The sequence below is a fragment of the Polyergus mexicanus genome, unplaced genomic scaffold (genome assembly GCF_030449975.1).
Source record: "Polyergus mexicanus isolate NDT 795.1 unplaced genomic scaffold, iyPolMexi1.0 SCAF_5, whole genome shotgun sequence".
Taxonomy (NCBI): Eukaryota; Metazoa; Arthropoda; class Insecta; order Hymenoptera; family Formicidae; genus Polyergus; species Polyergus mexicanus.
The window spans coordinates 5,766,372-5,786,778 of NW_027223325.1; the positions used below are offsets into that span (position 1 = coordinate 5,766,372).

General features: G+C 35.4%; 2 pseudogenes; both read right to left on the reverse strand.

The window, feature by feature from the left end:
• Positions 1-20,407, reverse strand: part of LOC138933333 (uncharacterized) — a 125,516-nt pseudogene that overhangs the window by 81,367 nt on the left and 23,742 nt on the right.
• Positions 233-2,149, reverse strand: LOC138933223 (uncharacterized; annotated as a pseudogene).

The window sequence follows — 20,407 nt, forward strand, 5'->3', positions numbered from 1 at the left end:
TCTGATAACTAATTATTCAACTTATTTTATTTAGAAACATTTAAATATCTATTTCAACATTTTAAACATTTTATACTTATTTTATACATTAACTGTAATATAAATATTTAATGCAAATAAAACATTTTTAAATTAAAAACAAAAAAATATTAATATTTTAAAAATAAAAGAAAATATTAAATTTTAACCAATGTTTAAAAAAAATATGCTGTTCCAAAGGAAAAAAAATATCTTATTGAATCTTGCTTTTAAATAAAACGTTATTCATTAATGTTTTCTTAGATAATTATATCATAGGTTAACTGTAATATTTTTTGCATTGTTTCAAACCTAGTCCTTGATGACATTTTCTTTAACCTAAATCCCACTAAACTTAAAAAAGAATCCATTTTGTCAGGTTCTGGTGGAAGAACTATTCTATCTACTTTACACATAGCATCCACCATTCTTTCTATTGCACTAGAAGTATCACTTTTTTTTCGTTTTCCTTTATTGGAATCTAAAATATAAAAATTTTTTCAATTATTTTTAATAGTTTTTTAAATTATTTTTAATAATAATTTGACATGTTTCAATTGTACCTGTTGTCATTCGCTGTTCTGATTGCATAATTTTACGGTACGTATCATGCAATGACTTGAATCTTTTTTATGCTTCTTCTGCACTTATTTTACCTGCAAAGGATATAAATTTATTATTTTGTTAGATATTTATCGTATTATTTTTATACTCACCATTAAATGCCACAGCTATTTCTGACCATAATCGTTGTCTTATTGTAGATCTGCGTTGCACCAAAGGTAAAGAATAATCCCACAATGGTAGGCGTTTTTGTACTTCGAGAATTAATAATTCTTCATCATCAAAATTTAATTTGTTTCCTGCGCTATCATTTAATTTTTGACGTTTATTATAATTAATTTGTTTAAGTTGTCCAGAAATTCTTGGTGTTTCCTTTTGTCTTATGTGTACAATATTATATAAAAATATTATTTAAAAAAAAATGATATCTCTATTTAAAAAGATTCTTTTTTTACTTATTTCTATTGTTATCATGAAACGGTTCTTCTACTAATTGTTCCACATTATTTATGGTATATCGCTTCGTCTCACGATAGTTATTCCATCATCTAAAAAATATTAATATTTGTTTCAGTAAATATAGAAAGAAAATAAATATTGAGAAAAAAATCAACACATACCTGCACATACCTGCTAATGGATAAAAATATAATGTGTTTGGATCAACAGTATAGGAATTATATCCTTCTAGGCAACCATGTGTGTTAATATCTTTTTGATCACATATTTCTTCACATACTCCACACATTTGAACAAGTTCATAATCCTACAAATAAAAAATAATATATATTATTACAATAAATCAATTCTTTTACTATATGTAACATTTTTTTATTCTATATTTACAGACTTAAAAATATCATGTTACTTATTTTGATAAATACGCAGAATGTGTATCTCCTCAATTTAAACAAAGCTTGATATTACTGCGAACTTTGATAAGTAGAAAATGGTATTTAGAATAGTTGCTCAGTATTATAAAATTTTTAATGTAATAATATTTAAAAATTTTTCAAAGATGGGAATTCATTGGATCAATAGAATAAAAATACATGGCAATGTAATATAATATAATATAATATATGCAATGTAATATAATATAATATACTTCAAGCTTATTTAATGAAATAACTATTAATCAAACTGAATTTAAACATATATAACATGATAATAAAAGATAATTAAAAATAAAGTTTGTATCAAATAAATACAATAATGCCGATTCTCTCTGATAAACTTCTTAACTTCAAAAAATATTATTTTTATTCATTACTCAATTCATTACTTTTTTTATAGTATTAAATAATGAATTCAATTATTTAGTTTCATATTCTACTCATCACAATATGCAATGATATGAGTTTCATCTAAATCAATGAGGAGAAATATATTTTGATTTTCTCATTTTTTATATTTTGCTTTTTAATAATAAAAAAATTATTAATTCAAAATAAAAGTTTAAATTAATTAAATAATTAATATTTTACTTACATATCGAAATTCCATTTTAGATTTTTTTGCACTGGACAAGCAAAATCTCATCCATATAGCCAACAGTACGGCTTGACGCTGAAGCTGAGGAAATCCAGCTTTTTTTTTCTTGACGCTAGCGTCGAGTCGAAGTCACGTGATCACATGCAACGCTGAAACGAGCGTCCCATGAATTCGCACCTTCATTTACAGCTTCTAGATTCTCACACAGCTTTAAATACTCATGATTAACACAGTGTTCGAGTTTGAATAAGAAAAATATAGTTGACGGTTTCATGGAGAAGCAAGAATCGCGCAACGTAAGTTTGACAACACTCGCATCACTTATTTTAATAATCTCAATTGTTAAGTCGTTAATCCATATCGGTGCATGATTAGGCGTTTGTACAAGTTGTTCAACGTCCGCTCGTTTCAGCATTAGCGATTCCCATGTATCGATAGACAAAACGATTTGATTGCCTCGATTATCGCCCAGATGCAATTCCACGTAAGATGTTATTCCAACGCTGATTCCGATATCCAAGTATTTATAAGCAGTGCGCGTCAAAGCAAATCTACGTACCAAAATACGTGGTATACAGCGAGGTTTACCGCATCTGAAAAAATACAATTAAATATGAAATAGCACGGGAAAAAAACATATATGAAAAATATATAAAACATTTGTGATACTTACAAATCAAGTGGTTTTTTGTATGACTTAATTTCATCTCGGTGTTTCTTGCACGGCTTCATTTCATCTCGTGAAACGTAGTAATTCATGCGTTTGCAATCGTTGCTGGTGCTTCCTTCAGCGGAGTACATTTTATCTCTCGGTTATGAGAAGTGGACCGTTGGTACTAGCAGTTGACGCGACACTGATCGTATAAAAATTAATCGAATATACGTGACGCTTATTTTTCAAAAGTATGATGTGGTGGGAGATCAATGCTATGAAAAATGTAGGAGAAGGGGAAACGGTCAGCGTGTGATGTAGTGGGAGATTAATGCTATGAAAAATGTAGGAGAAGGGGGGAAACGGTCAACATATGATACGGTGGATCAAGAATGATAATTAATGCTCTGAAAATTTACGAGAAAGGGAAACGTCCAACGTTAAAAAGAATTCTTAGAAACGACTCGTGAGGAAAGGAGTGGAGAGAATAAGAAATAAAAAACATTAAATACGTTTACACATTTTATTTTAAAAGAATTGCAATTTTTGGCGTTGCGACCACCAGTTAAATATTTTTAATACATTCTGTAATGCGCAATTCTTAACATGTTTTCCACATCGTATAGTATTATTAACATCTAGATTATTTAAAGATTCAATATCTTCGTAATCAGCATCCAAAGTCTCGATGATTAGGTTTTCTCTCGCATAATTCTCAAGCAAATCCACCAGCCGATCTCGTTTCTGGCATCCCTTGACGTACACGAGAGTCGACGTATCGTCATCCTCTTTTGTTCCAAGCACGGCTGATGTAATCAAGCGTTTAGCCATGCTGTACGGCACGTTTCCGTCTTCCCATCGTAATCCATGGTGATTCGCGATCAGCCAGGAAGCACATGATTTGTTGGATTTTGTGAGGAGATTCCATGGTAGGGGGTATGTAAAAATGTAATGCGCCAGACGGTCCTCTTTCTCAGCACCGCCACCTCCTTTACGACAAATTTCATCCCGACGAAGAATCCTTGTAGGTCCACGAACGTTGGTACGGACATGACGTTTTTTATATCAGCACGTCGAGAAGAAGAAGACTGCGATTGATCCTGATGTATAGATTTTATATCGTCTCATTACCCACACACTTAGGTGATTTTGCGCACAACATTGGTCAACGGGTTATACTGAATCACGCGATCGTGTATGAAGAGGCAGTACGCTGTGGTATTCAGCGGCACGTTCTCCTTACACTCGAATTCCAATCTCACATCCACGGTTGCGCTCTTGACCGATTCGTTTTGTCGAGAGCAATCGATGATCACGAACGGACCGTTACGTAAAAATTGCGTGACGGTGAGACTCGGCTCGAGATACTCGTATCCGTAATAATTTTTGCAGAAACGTTGATACGTGTCGTACAGAATCGACCATCTGTTTTTATCGAAATCCAGATTCATATCGTCGTACGGATAACATTCCGAGTTCAGATAGAGTTTTACATTGGTCAATTTGCAGTCGTCGAATCGACTCGTATCCTCGGACATGACGTTCTTCCGGCCTGTCTGCAGAACGAAAACAACGTATCGCGGCTTCTCCAGCTGAGTCGCGGTCTTAATGGGCTACGAATGTTTGGTTGTACGCTGCAATAGCGGAAATTCGTACAGATCCCACGAGCGAAAACCCATACTGAGGTATTGTCCGCTTTCCAAGATGCGCAGCATTGACAGCTTGTTAATCTCGTTCAATACGACGTGTGGCATTCGCCATTGTATCTTGAATATGTCGATCACATGCTCCAACAACAAATTTCCAATCAGGCAATTGTTGTCGTTGCGCGATCGTATTAAGATCAATTCGTGACGAGCGTTAATCACCACGCGCCTGTAATCCTCGCAAAATCTCAATAACATATAGAGCGGTACGCAAAAATTAAAGTATCCATTCGTGTTAATATGCGCATCCCAGCCGGCGTTCCTCATAATCACGGTTCTATCGGATGATATCGTTACACAGTTCTTGAGTGTGCTGGTTATTCTCACATTTCTGCTACGATCAATCTCCACACCGTCGAGTTCGTATCGAATCTCATCGAACATGAACGCGATGCAATTATTTCCCAGTACCACATCAGACCCTTCAGCTGGTTTGTTTATCTTTAGTTTTCCCTCGATGTATAGAAAACTCTCATACGGCAACGTATACAGATCCTGTTGTTTTATGGGTATTCGTATCTCATCGCTGTGCTCAAACGTCGTATTAGCGTACGGGTTGTACGTGTGAGTCTCGATCTTGACGATACGATCGTCAAAGACCAGCTCACCTTCGATATTAAGGATATTGGTCATGTTTTCTTAGATATTTCGCACCGCGAATCCCAAAGATTGTAAAAATTTAACGTTCGATGCGTTGAGCTTCTTTCTGGTCTTTTTAACACAACCTAATGATGATGATAATGATGATGCTGATCGGATGATATCATCAATCGGTACCATAAAGATATTATTATCTTTCGCGTGTTCGAGTCGTTCAACACGAGCATCTCATGTACCGCACGCTAATTTTGTCGCCGTCATACATGCAATCTGATGGTAATCTCTTCTCCTCGAAAATCGAGCAATCGTCTGTCTTGATCCACGACGCGTATCGTTAGATCCGTAATGCTCCGCGCGATGATCGGCAGGTAAATGATCTGCGCCGGCGTTTCCGATATTTTATATCCTGGCGGCACGTTCGGTGAAAATTCATGTATCGTATGAACGCGTTTGTCGTTGCTGAATGCACCCGCGGTCACGTTACACTCTACGCGGATAATGTTTACGTTGATGATATTAATCGGTATGTCCGATTGATACCACTGTTTCGGCTACAATATACGCTTCGACGAGAATCCCAGCGATCCAATATTGTTGGGTTTGTTAAAGTTTACTCTGAATGCGCACTTGATCTCGCTATTCATCGTATTGTAATTAGCACGGAGCACTATTCTACAGTCTCGTCTTCGTCACCGTTCGCTCAAACGGTCTCCTCTCTCGATATCACCGCGATATCACCGCGTTTGTCGACACGATTGCCGGAGCGAACTACGCGCGGCGGGCGTTTCCGTGAAATTGTACGTTTCAAAAACTCGTGTATTGCGTGTATCTCGTACGATCCCTCGGGAATCGTAATTTCCGTGTCATCCTCATCGAAATAAAATTTATTATTTGAGGAATTCACGTTCGATATGGTATGATAAGTCACAAAATTCGTTAGACCGAGCTCGTAATCACCGTCGCTCAAATCTATGGCTGGATGGTAGTGTGTCGCGAGAACGCTACTCTTCCCGGTCAGCGTGAATGTCATAGACATGGCAAAACTGTTAACCGAATACTGAGTCTTAGCGACGCATCGTCAGGCTTTAAATTCACACCGATCATTGTCGACTGTTCGGAGAAACCGCAGACACAATTGTCCGCAGATGCTTTGATCGTAAGTTTGAAAGGACATGCGATTGTACTGGATCTTCGTAACGTTCCGTCCGAAATATCGCACCAATTCATTCGGCGGTCGAAGATTACCAAAACCATCGAAATATATAGCGCGATTTCCCCTCTTCGCGTACGCTACCCAATGAGTACCCGGTCCTTTGGTGTTATTCAAATTCACGATGCCGCTCTCGTTTCGATATATACCACTGATCGGTAACGAATCACGCATGAAAACCCCTCTAAAGTACGGTATACGCATACGTTTTGCCAATTGTTCTAATCGTATGTTCGTTGTCATTTTTAGTGCCGTGGGCATTTTTAGCGTCTTTTCGACGTTTTTTTTTCTTTGTTGCCACTCCTTGTCCACGTTTGTACGGGCCGAGATACAGTCCCTGTCCGTATTTGTACGGAGCGAGATAAAGTCCGCGACCTTCCATCGCGCGATCGTGACGTTGCAGCTCCTCCAGCTGACATCGCGCGGCTTTGCTATCGTTCACCGCCTTAGCCACGCCAGCCGCTCCACCGATCAAGGATCCGAGCGCGCCCAACATCGATAGAATCGGCAATACACCACCTCGTTTCGCTGTCGGAAGTATCCGTTTTTTCGTCGACCTTTTCCGCGTAGTCCTCATATTCGTGTTCGTCTTTGTCTTCGTCTTCGTCTTCATACCCATGCCGATCTTTGTCTTGGCTTTCATCGCTGCCCAGACAGCTGTGGCTGCGGCTCTCTCACCGAGAGTCGAATCTTTCGCGACGATGCGAGTTTGCGCTTTCTCGGCGAGTATCCTGTCAGCCGCGTGTCTTTCGGTGAGATCGGTGCTCCGGGAATACGCTGTATCGTGCTCGTGGCAGGCCGCGTCCAATGGATTTATACCCCGATCGCCTCTGGCTAATCGCTTCTGTAGTCGCGTACCCGGGCCGCAAAACTGATAGCCGGGGATATGTAACTCGAAAGGAAGGGCGTTTATCGCGCGATTTAATAGGCCTCTACCTATTTTCGTTGACATTGGTCGCAATCTTTTATCAACAGTGCTGGGCCGTCGATGTCCGTTCGCTGCCACAGTTGATTGTAATGTTTGTAACAGCGACGATATTGTTGAACCTCCGAATCAGCCTTTATATGTTCCGGAAGCTTGTCCCACAGGTAGTGAACGTGATCGCCGCACATTCGCAGCAGAACAATTTTCGGCACAAATTGTAACTGTTCGGCGCTCAAATCGCAAATATCGGAAGGTCTCAACAGTAGAACAAACATTTTTGTTACTGAGCGATTCGCGGTTCCGCGCACCTATAAATAGGCGTTCGATCCAGCGTTCCTCAGTCGATAGCGTGAAAATGAGATTTGTGCGACAACCTTTGGCGATACGCGTGACGAATTGCAACGACAGATTACGATCGATGGGGGACAACACGGAGATGCGCAAGCATGGTACAATGCTACCGACTACTATACACGCGATCGTTTGTGGCCCCTCGAATTGCGGTAAAACCAACGTTCTAATAAGCCTGCTGGAAAGTCCGCACGATGTACGTTTCGAAAACGTGTACGTGTACTCGAAGTCGTTGCAACAACCGAAATATTGATATCTGGAAAATTTGTTGACATCGATCGAAGAAATCGGCTACTTCACATTCTCCAACAACAGTGACGTCAGGTGTACGTGTACTCGAAGTCGTTGCAACAACCGAAATATTGATATCTGGAAAATTTGTTGACATCGATCGAAGAAATCGGCTACTTCACATTCTCCAACAACAGTGACGTCATTCCGCCAAACGAGGCGCGTCCAAACTCGATCTTCGTGTTCGATGACGTGGCATGCGATAAGCAAAATGCGGTGAGAGAGTACTTTTCAATGGGTCAGCACTCGAGCGTCGACTGCTTTTATCTCTGTCAGACGTACGCGAGAATACCTAAACATCTGATACGCGACAACGCGAACCTGCTGATCCTGTTCAAACAGGATGGTACCAACCTGGAACACGTGTACAACGATCACGTGAATACCGACATGCCGTACAATGAATTTTGCGCGTTGTGTCGCGATTGTTGGCAGCGCAAGTACAGATTCGTAGTGATAGACAAGGACAGTTCGCTCAACGATGGTCGATACAGAAAAGGATTTAATGTGTTCGCGATACCGCAAAACGATTAGTTGTTGCCGATACTTCGTCGGGGTGAAACGTGAGAGAGAGATTGACATTTTTGTTTTTCCGCGACGGCTGCGACTGATAAGAGAGAGGATATTCGCGAGCGCGAGAAGATTGCGAGGGCAATTGTGAAAACTAGCGAATCGATTCGCAAGAAACATCGCGCTTTGAAGACCGGTAAGATCGAGGAGGATATTGTGTTGGACAGGCGCTTTAGACCTCTCATCGATCCACATAGCATATGGACGTTCATTGAACGTCCGAAGAACGTACGATTGATTTAATGTGGATATCCGTGGGATGTCCGTATCCGTTGGCTATCCATGAGGCGTACATATTATATCCCAATGTCCGATTTATTTACGTTCATAGGACGTCCTATGGACATCTGGTAGACAAATACGGATATCCCATGGATATCCATATCAGACCAATCAGATGTCCTTCGGACGTTCAGTGGACATTTGGTGGATGAAAATACAGTACATCCAAAGGATGTCCGATTCGAATGTCTTATGGACATTCAATGAAAATACAGTAGGATCTAGTGAATATCCAACTCAAATATCCATAAACAAAACCAGAGACTCGATTCTTGAATTCATTCATAAGAGAAACATATGTGCAAATTCTGCTCTTACAGAAAAGTTGCAAATTGATTGGCTATTAGCCCATGGCTTTTAGCCAATCAACTTGTAGATTTTTCGTAAGAATGGAATTTGCGCACACGTATATTTTGCGAATGCATTCAAGAATCGGGCCCTATAGTTCGTCCGGAAAACATATAAAATGGATCATCTTAGGATATTCATCTTAGGATATTCATTTTATAAAGCACATGGCATTAGAATATATAAAATGATTTCCGAACTTTTGTTTACGTTTTATTAAACAATTCCTTATATAAAATTTTACCCTTAAGCAGACTTAAACTGCAGGTTTAAGATTAAATACACACAATCGCTGTTTTTGAACTTGCAAATCTTCACAAACCTGGTACTTGTTACAGGGTAAATGATGCGATATAGAAATAAAATAAGTTATTTTACTCGACAAATTAATGAGTATATTTTGATTTTCCAATTCTTTATTATTATAAGAAAACACATATAATAGATAAAATTAATTTTATTATTAATCAATTGTGCAACATGTTTGTTTAATATCATCTGTACATAATAACGTACATTACATAATATGCTACGTATAATAGGTAACGTACATTTTTGTACAGCAAAACTCTAATAATAATACGCAAGTTTTTATATACTACGCTTATATTATAGGAATATTATACTAAATAATAATTTTATTAATATATAATCAAAAAATGTTTAGGCTTCCACGATTGATCATATCATTAGAATTATTGCTATATTGTCAGGTTGCACATAAGTCTTTTTAAATATTGCATAAAGTTTTCGAATTTGAATGCATTGAAGAAGTACGCCAGTTTTCAACGTCATTAGGCTTATAAATAAGATTATACACGTTATGCGAAACTTTATTCTGTTCAATAAAATTGATTAAGCTATGAGCTAAACCAGTGCTCGGAGATAGTTGCCCTTTTCGGGCCGATATGTGAAGCGACGCCTACGGTCCCCCTATAATATATTACTAATAGACAAATTAATATATTATATAATATATATATATTACTATGACAAATATAATATATTACTAATAGACAAATTATCTGGCAAAGCAAATTTAAACGACGATTTGACGGCAGGTACAATCTCAGCATATTTTTTAGATCGGGACGCTCCTGAGGCATAGCGTTACACGCGCGATCGGCGGCTCGGTCGTCGAGCCTCGAGCGGTAGTAGGGGGACCGTAGGCGTCGCTTCACATATCGGCCCGAAAAGGGCAACTTATCTCCGAGTACTGAGCTAAACCATAATTATCTCAATAAAATCTTGATGCCATTTCTTTTTATTTCAACATGTCTTGCAATCTTACGTTCTTAAATCAGTTCCCAGCAACTCAAAATGTAACATACATGTATGTTATATTAATATTTTTTGATTTGCTAAGAACCGATTCAAAAACATTAATAAAACTACAAGCATGCAGAAATTAAAAAAGTTTAATTTAACCAGAGTTCTAATCAATAGTATCAATACTTCAAATAATTTGACTAATTGCAGAAGCGCAAACAATTTTAGATAACTGTTTAATTGCACAAAGTTATTCTAACAAAATTGGTTTGATATAAGACAACAAAAGCATTGGCCACTAAAACTATAATTATCAAACAGAACTTATGAATAATAAAAAAATCATTAAGTATCTTTCTTTGGTATAAATATATTGCTTAGGATAGGACTAGCCTTCATCATCGATATTTGTACGAAGCTCAGCTGCTGCTACTTCTACACGTTTGCCACATTTCTCAGGTGCGCGACGCAGCCATTCTTTAATGAAAGTACAAATAAATGTATTTGTAGCATCGGGATAATGTTTTTGAACTACATCTAAAAAGTAAGAGAACGAGTTTTAGATCTAGATTTCAGTAATCAAATTAAAATGCGCAAAGTAGCTTGTCGAGTTTTTATTTCCTTTAGTAATAAATGTATCTTAAAATATTGTTCAATAAAGAGAATAAATCATCAATTAAACAATACTTTTCTAAAATAGTTTTTCACACTAATTCAAATTCGATATTTGTTTATTCTTATCACTCACAGTTTTCGAGATATTTTTCAATGTTTAAAATCAATTTTTACTAAATAAAGGATAAAAACGATTTCAATTACTGATAATCAAAAACATTATTAGACTTTCGCAAGCACTTTTCAAACTTAATTTTGCATGTTGAATCGAAATCCGTTTTAATTTTCTTTGAAGTATCTATATTATTTAAATAATGTTGAATTACATACTTCATTACATTACATTTGTTAAAAAATGTTATTAATTCTTTGAAGCAAAATTTTGTATATAAGAAAATTTCATGAAAATGAATGACTTGTGTATCTTAGGTCGCTGATTTCGAATCTTGGTCAGAATTTTAAATAGTACAATTACAGAGTCAGCGTCGTCATACTGACTAAATCTACAAAACGTTGCTATATTGATTACACCATTTCCAATTTGAAAATTTCGACATTCAGGTTCGAAATCAGTGACCAAAGAGACTACAGAGCTTTCATTTTCATTAAATTCTTATGAGTTGCTCCAAGGGATTAATAACATTTTTTAACAAATTAAATATGCAATTCAACATAACTCAAAAAGTATGGATACATGCAAAAATACTTCACAAAAATTTTCTTTCATCTGAGATAAAAAAAAATACATTAAATTTATCACCAATTAATTAACATTTGTAAACTAATTACTCTGTTTCAACAATAGGAAGTATATTATAATATTTAAGATTTACTTATTACAATTGTGCAAAAGCGCAGTTCGGAAAACTGTTTTTTGTTCCTTCTTCCAAACCAACTGAATGTTTGCGCTAGTTCGAATGCGAAGCATTTTTTCATCATGTTTTGTACAGTATGTTTTATACTTTGGCCACCAAGTTTGTGTAATTGTTTTATCTGTGCAAAATTATAATAATTAAATATATTTGTTTAAACCATCATGAAAAACATAAATGGATGAAAATTAACAAATATTTTACCAATTTTGCGCGATTTTGTTCGTCCATTAAGAATATCTCTAATGTTTGTAACTCCTTGTCGTTTTTTATAGGAAACAGAAATGAACGGATTCTCTCGCTCTTCATTTTCGTCGCTTGCTTGATTCTTTTTACAGATTGTACATGTGTCTCGTTCATTATTTTGATTCGCAATAATAATGTTTACTTTATATTTTATATCCGTTAAAGCTTTTATAATGTTCTTTTTGAATGAAGCATCGTCTGCAATCATGTAAATAAATTATTAATTACTGATAATATAATACATATATACGAGCCTATTATAAAAATTATGACCGACTTTCAATTTGCCTATGCTTATCATATTGCGCAATGGATGGTGAAGATTTATGTGCAGTTTTCTTTACATTGTTCTTAGGACATTGTGCCAAATTACTAGGCTCATCTTCAGAATCTGAAGAAATGTTATTGCGTCGATGAAATCGGTTGAGTGCGAAAGATCTTTAACATTTTTGTTTATTGTCTGCGATTGTGAAGTACCTGATAACAAATGTAGTAAAAATATCAATCAATATTTGGATGTTTAAAGCTAATTATGGTTAAAAAGAGGGTAAAAACAGTTCAATATTTCGATTATCCAAAGCAATTGGCAACTACTTTCCGAACGGTAAATTAGAAATTATTTAAAAAATGTAAGTTACCATTGTAGATGTGATCGGTAATTTTTTTATTTGTTATTGACATTTGTCTATTATTCTGAGAAAGATTGGAATGAGGTAAACAGTCCTGTTTTTCGGATTGCAATTGTGATTGCGATGAATAGTGTGATTGTTGGGATGATGTTCTAGCTGTAACATTAATGACAATTTAAAAATATAATGCTTGAAATTGCCAAATCTATTCTAATTGACCAGTGCTTCGGTTGTAATATTTTTGTTTTTAATTAATAAATAATCTAGAATCGATTTGTAAATAGCAACGCTAATGTAAATATAATTTTCTTACAACTTGTATCCCCTTTGTTGTAATATGCAGATAATGATGAATTATTTTCACAGCTTTGTTGTCGCACAATTGGTTCACGCGGGAATGCTGGCAAAAATTCAGCAAAGGCATCTTCCTCCTCTGAATCACTACTGCTTAAACATTTAGCTGCTGTAATTCTTCTTCGCTTCTTTGCAAGTTCGTCGGTATCAGTATTTACATCTGTGACCATTTCTGCTCTCTTTAATTTGTGCTTCGCACGTTGAAAGGAATCTGAAGGTAGTATAGTATAAAATAAAAAATGCAATGACGCAATATTTATAGTATTGTAAAAAAGTTGTTTATTGGTATTATTCTAATAACCAAGATATTATAACCCATATAGTATAGAATGTTGTAACAACATTGCAGCAACATTGCAACATTGTAGCAACATTGCGGCAATGTTGCAAATGTTGCTGCAATCTTCTGCGCTGTATGGGAAGCAACAAATTCATTAATCAATTTCTTTTCTAGATTTTTATATATTTAACATAAGGCATCTATAATAAAAAAGTATAGAATTTACTATATCGTACTTAAGACGGTCTGAAATATAAGAACCGACTGTAAATACCGTTCAATATCAAAGTTATTTAAGGTCAATTTGTGAGTAAAAAAAAGTTTGCTAGTTACTCGTTGTATCATACGGAAATATTATTTATTGAGTCGTATGAGGGCAACGAATCTCTACATACAAAGTAAGAGTGAGTGAGTGAGTGAGTGAGTGAGTGAGTGAGTGAGTGAGTGAATGAGAGAGAGAGAGAGAGAGAGAGAGAGAGAGAGAATATGTATATTTGTGTGTATACGCGTATACGTTCTCTCTCACACATACACTCCATCACATGTAGCAAATAGTTGATCGCAGCGAGCGCCTCACGTAATCACCAGCATCGGACGGTGAGTTGCGCCGCCCCTGCCTGCCTCGCGTACGCGGCCCGTAATTCGTTAACTATTTTGACTTATAATTTAAAAACTAAGCCTCGGAAAAAATTTTGGCAAAGGAAAAATCGTCTTAGAATAGTGTCAAGTATATGACATTGTAAGGACAGAAGGTTGTTTTGAATCACCCTGTATATATATATATATATATATATATATATATATATAAAGCACATTATAACAAAAAATTACATTACAGTTCTACAGACATTTAATTACAAATTTTATGTTTCACGCTTTTTCTATTTACTTTTCTATATTTCCGAGTTATTGCTGCGTTTAGAGTTGCCAACGTTTCGCAAAGTACAGTATTTGCGAAACATCGACAAGTAAGTATCTGTAGACGCGGTGCCAACCCAAAAATCTGGAAAAGTAAAACATTAAATTTTAAAAATATGTTTTCATAAAATTTATAAAAATTTCGATGCTGTAGACATTTTTTCTTTTATTAATTTTTTTAAAACTAAAAAAGGTTAATCGTCAGTATGGAGTAGTAGAAATACGATATAATTCGTTTGTATATAAGGCAAACATACAAATTTTTGACACAAATATGAGATATATGCCACTATCTTCTCTTAGATAATTTGTCAACTATATATATATCAAGTATAGACGACAAACATGGAATTTTAAAAAAATCATTCCTTTTTTCATATTCTTTGCCAATAATAACGAATTCATTTATTTCTGTATTGAAGCTAATGTTTTCAACAAATACAATATTTCCCTGTCGTAAACCACAGCAACAATTTGCCTGATCATTAGATCGCAATATGTATTCCTTAAACACAACTTCTTTATATTGCGGATCTACGCAGCTATCAATAAGAATACCATTTGTATGTAACTTACGTACTCTCGGTGTAATAATGCGTTGCTTTTCTTTTGTATTAGATGCATGTAAAATATTTTTCAATTCTGCATTACGGTTGTTTAACTGTTGTAAAGGTTTATGTGATTTTCATACAAGTTTTTTTAAATATTGCATAAAGTTTTTGAATTTGAATGCACTGAAGGAATCAAGTACACCGAAGTTTTTAACATCATCAGGCATATGAATAAGATTATGCACGTTATGCGACACTTTATGTTCGCCATATATAATTTTAAAACTGTGCACAAAATGGTTCAATAACTGTTGTGCATAATCTAAGTATTGCTTACATAAATTTGTGCTACACATTATCCCGACAGCAACGCTAAGACTTACGAAATAGTGATATAAACTCGAACTAAGAACTGATTCGAACACAACAGGGTATATAATAAAAATTGGCGAAATTCTGTACTTTTCCATTGCGCAAGATATTTTAGCGACCTTGGTTTTCTTACAAATTCTACGGGTATATTCGGTCTGAGTTTGATCAAATGATGAGATATTTGTTCAACTTTGACGTGAGGAAGACGAACCTGCAATTCGCCACTAACTATATCATTTAGCATTTTTCGTACTGTACCGAGACAGATTACATGTAGATAAAAACTACATTTGTTACTAAACCTAAATTAGGAATATCTGCCAAGATGCTACGTCCTAAATGATAACGATCATCCGTCTGATTTGACAAAGTCTTTATCTGTTCGTCTTTTTGCATCGTTTTCCAGAAAGCATACTCTATTTTTTCTAAAATCACCCTTTACACAACATTTGGTACAACTAGAATACCCTGAAAAAGTTTTTACATTTAGTATAAAAGCTTTTGCTGAAGCATCACAAATTATTTGTTTGATGACAATTATTTGTTTGATTTTATATATTTTCCCATTATGGGTCAAACCATTTCGAACAATATCGATAGCTTCTGCGATAAAATCTTTTAAAAATACGGCAGCATCGTTTGGTTTACAATTTCCGTGATATGCGCCTATTAGAAACGATGTTATAATCGATCAGACAACCCAATATTGGCCACAGTACACTGGTTGAAGATTTAGACAATGGTAACCCGTCGACATTAATAGACAAAGAAATAGTATTTTCAAATTTAACGAACATTGTAGAATTTTGTTCAATAAAGTCTATTAAGCTGCAACCTAAGCCGTAATGCCAGTAAAATCCTGGTTCCATTTTTTTAATTTCCGTATATCTTGGAGTCTGTAATAATGTTCGCGGATCGGTTGGTAAATCCGAATTATGAGGGTCGGTTTTTAATACTTGCAGAAGCGCTGATAAATCGGAATGCGAACTATTTCTTTCTACAGCCCACTTTGCAAGACGGACTTTTAATTCGACTTTTTGTAACTGCTGATTAATATTTACGACTTCATTTTCGCGATATTCAGCATTAATTTGAAATGCATCATTGCAATTATCTTCTTTCGAACTATTATTACTTGAGTAGAAAGACACCTCTTCAATGTTCGCTTTATTAACATGTGCATCAAATATTTGTTCGTTTGAATATTCAACTGAAGACGATGAATTTGAAACTATGTTGGAAACTATCGAATTTTCTTCCTCATCGTCTAAATTCGAAGATCTGTGTTCATCTAAAAAGTGTTTATGACGAATCAAAGCCTCTTTATTTATTAACCTTCTTACGTGTCGAGTTGATACAGTGTTTATTGGTTTCCTTTTTGACATGATTATTTTACCTATAAAGTAAATAAACAAAAGACTACAACTGTTGATGAAAAGAAGACTCGATTGTAAAGTTATCTTATGCCGTTTAACCATAAAAAACATCTATTTTTTTTTTTATAATTTTGAGGAAAAAGTACTAAACAAACTATTAAAAAACAATTTATATTGTTATTTCAATATTCATACTTTTTGATGGTAAAGTTTAAAGTATAGTCGGTAAAGTTTTATCAGTCAGGTACCAATGGTAATAAAAGATCTAGTCATCCTTGAAATGCCAACCGGTCAAACGAAATTAGAGTGTTAAAAAAACAAAATTGCAAACACGTGAAAAAGTATCGTAGTTTATAAACTTCTACAAAGAAATAAATTATGAATTCACTGAAAAATATTACCTGAAAATACAAAATTGAATTATTTTTTATTTTTTTACAAAGACATTGTATATTTTATTTATAATTATAAAATAATAATTAATAATTTTTTAAAAATTTATATACATTTATACACATATAATTTATATTTTTTAAGATTATTATATAAAACAAGTATTATTATATAAAACAAGTCAAAGGACAGGAATTGAATTTAATGTAGCTAATGTTTTCTGACTTCTGCGTGCCTATTCACTAAGAGATCCTTTATACTGATAAAAGCTTTTTAAATGAGAATAGCCACGACCTACCGTCAAGATTATTATACAATTAAATAATATTCAATAAGTATTGAAAAATAAAGTAAGCTAAAAAAACTCATATTTTATCAAATTTATTATGTATTCTACACTGCCTTACCCCGTTTAAACGTTAATCTAGAATATTTATTAATTTTCTCCTATTTTTTTATTTCGTGTGCAATATGCATGATTTACCAGACTTATTCTTATTCAAATAATTGTATTAAACTTTGTGACATACATAAAATTTTATGTATAAAAAACCTTACAATAATATATATTATTCACATTTCGTCAAACTTATTGCATTGTATACTTTTCTTATTTCGTAAGCGCATAATCTAGTATCAATATATTAAAGCATTTATCAAAACTTATTTTTATACACTAAGACTATGGAATACAAATAAATGTTGCAATATATAATGCCAAAATAATGATTTATATTAAAATATATTAAATTTATATTAAATTTATATTATGAGAGTACGTAAGACAACTGTATATACATGAGTTGCCTATTGTAATATATGTAATATATTGTCAAGTATTTTGTACATAAAATTCTATGTATTTCAGCAAGTTTAGTACGATTATTTCATGAAGAGTAAGTCTATATATGTATGCAAGAAATATTTATTATCATCATAAATCATGCATGTTGTACACGAAATATTTATGATATATATTTGCTGAAAACATGCGTCGTCTGGCATCGGCATTTATAATGACAAAATGTTAAGGAATTATGTTTGAGGAGACTTCTTTAATGATGATTTAAATCAGACCTGAAAGAAGGCCCCCAAAAACACATTTTTTCTTGCAGCCCGATCATATCATGCCTCTCCATAACCTCTAAAAAAGCGCGGTATATTTTGCGGTATACTTAAATTATTTATGTGATATGTTACGAACATGATTTAAACATGAAATTATAAATAAAATTCATTTACCTACAAAGAACTCGTCGATCCAGTACAAAGAAATAAAAATCCGCGCAAGATGATACAACAGAGTAGCAAATTAAGAGCCATGAGAATACACCATCAGACACCAGAACACACGAGAATCACGGCGGAAAGCGGGAACGCTGGGCGGAATAGGCGGGAAATGAACGCAAGCGCAAAGCGCCAATATAAGAGAAACCGCCACTTCAGATACATTCAAAAATGTAATGATAGATAGACTTAGGCTGATATTTCATGTATTGTACAAGTTTTGTCGGGTCCTGATTGGACAAAATAGAAGATTTTTAGAAACTCAAGAATTTTTTTCTATCCTGCAACCAATTATAAATAAAACATACTTAAAAAATTTGTCGTATACGAAATGAAATGTCAACCAAATTTTTGTCTCATTTTTAAAGAAAATTACACTTAATTTAGAGTATATTTTTCACAAAACTATAGATATTTTTAACCGAATCAATATATAGTTTTGAGTTTAAAATAAAAATAGAATAACGGGGCACAAATGATCGTCGCGTAATAAGCGTCGAGAAATAGATTTATTGTGCAAAATATTCGATTAAATTTGTGTGTCGTTCTACATATATCGCAAATGGATTTATGAACGTAAAACAGATGTAATTTGGATCTATTGAATATCCTGTGGCGGATGTCCACCGTACATCCTATTTGGGATGTCCAGTGGACGTCCATAATTTGTCCAAAGAAGTCGGATATAAAACGGTTATGTATTGGACATCCATTAGATGCCTTTTGATGGATGTCTAACGGATATCCATAAACGGACGTCGATAGGATGTTCGCAACATGTTCACGGACGTTCCGACATAAAACGGACATGATTTGGATATCCGATGGATGTCTTGTGCTGTGTGGGGAGCCACTACAAAAGATCGTCGACAACTCTAGCTCGATCGCGGTGAAGAACGAGCCTGCGAGTAACACCGACACGGGGATCGAAGCGTTGTCCATCCAGAAGCGCGAGAAGGATGATGCGACACCGCAAAAGAGAAAACGAACCAACGTCAGGTCGGATCGTTCACCGACACCGCATAAATCGAAACGATCGGACACTCTACTGGATGTACCGCCGATAACCTCTACACCGTCCGCGTCAATAAGAACTATACAACCTACGATGCCCGAATTATTCACGTGCCAGGATGTTTTTGAAACCACGAACGACTCGCTCGTGACATCCGTTCGAAATCAGTTGCAAACGCCGGAAGGTCAAGAAACGTTGCGAGATCAATTAGGTCTACTGGGTCAAAGGTACATCTGGCCTATCTTGAGCGGCGATCAAGAGAGCGGTATAGATAACGTGTACGGTGTTTATCTCGGCAAAAATGGAATGATGTTCGGTAATAAACGTTTTGACGTGGACAACGCGGATAGCATAATTATCGATGGTATACGATACGTCAGCACACCTGATCTTTACGAGTTGATCTTCAAGAAATTTCCCGATGACGTCATCTATACGGAGGATGATAAGCAAACGTACAAGAGCATGCTGTTGACGACGAGCGCGCATAAACGCAATCACGATGATTACTGAGTAACAGAGGATACAAGTACAAAGAAATAATCGCAAAATTGATACCGCTCGAACCCAAAAGAACAAAATCTGGAAAGGGATTATTCGCGCCTCGCGAAATGACGCTAACCGACAACAAGATTGACTACGTGCACTGGGACGATCCCAACGAGCTGGTGGATCGTCTACGATTGCTCGATGCTTTGCACCAAGCGAGTCACAACGGTCAACGAAATCTTGTCGATCATCGAGGAACTTCGCGAAGCCGGCATTATTATAAATTAAACGGTGTCTCGACAAAACTAATCAATCGATCGACCGACATCGCTCGCATCGATGATGCATACAACAAATTTGGGATATCCGAGCAGAGTATAGACGTGACGAACGTAATTTTGTACCGTCGATGGAGTGGATTAATGAGAAATTTCGTGTGCGATAACGCTCTGTGTCGCACCGTTACGGACTTTGACGCGAAATCGCGCAAGATTCGTCGTGTAGCGCAACCTGTGGCTGATACCGACGCCGTCAACAATCTTTCGATGAGCTTCATAATTCCCCGTTCGTAGAAGGACCTGTCTTTATTGGCGAAAAACTGAACAAGGTGCTGATTTACCGCCTCATCTGAATTTAACGTTATTCCACGCAAGGAATTTTGAAGTGAGCGAAACAAGTGGAAGTCTGACGGCGCAAGGTCAGGCGAGTATGCTGGGTGGGGTAACACATC